Here is a 762-nt window from a genome sequence, read left to right as displayed (position 1 = left end):
TGGATTTTATGTGGGCGGGTCTAGGTCCGCCATGCGGCGAAAGCGCATCTGGCTTCGCGGTCTGGCGCTGACTTGCCAAGGGGGCATGTTTTTCAAAGGAAAGCCTTATGCATACAGTGTAATGGGCGATCAGTATGCGTGGTGGGTAGGGGGCTCTGCAGTGTTTGAAGAGGGGAGAGCTGAAAAGGGTGTGTTAGTTTCGTGGGTTGTGCAGTTCATGCGGGCGGGTGTAGCTTCATCCCTTGCTGCGCAAATGCCGCAAACGCTGCGTGCTTCTCTGCTGTCGTGCAGTGACGCCGAAGAGCATACCGGTCTACAGGGCGCCCTTCCTCCCAACATGCTGCAACCACTCACAGCTCCCCCGCCCTACGTCTCGTTGACGATCTGTTTGATGCCGGCTACACTTTCCCAAACCCTGTTTGCGAAATTAGATCCCTCCTATTTTTACCCTCCGAACGGATGCTGCCAGCGCTCACTTCCTGAGCGCATTCACGCATGCCGCAAACTAGACTCAGGCGACGTTGCACTCTTCCTCAACATTTCGCCAAGTTCGGTGTCCCCGATACACCCATGCAACCGACAAATGTTTTCGCTTCTCGCTCTGCGTGTGGACTTCCAACACGGCTACGAGGCACTTGTTCAGCATTCAGAACATCCCAGCACATCTGGCACCAGCTGCCGTCGCACCGCAGTGTGGCCTCGAACCCCCAAGGTCGAGAACAGAGGTACTGCAAACACCTTCATGGTTCCTCATGTTCAACA

Source organism: Eimeria mitis, genomic scaffold, assembly GCF_000499745.2.
Source record: "Eimeria mitis Houghton genomic scaffold, Emh_scaff6198, whole genome shotgun sequence".
Classification (NCBI taxonomy): Eukaryota; Apicomplexa; class Conoidasida; order Eucoccidiorida; family Eimeriidae; genus Eimeria; species Eimeria mitis.
This window is presented reverse-complemented; position numbering follows the sequence as displayed.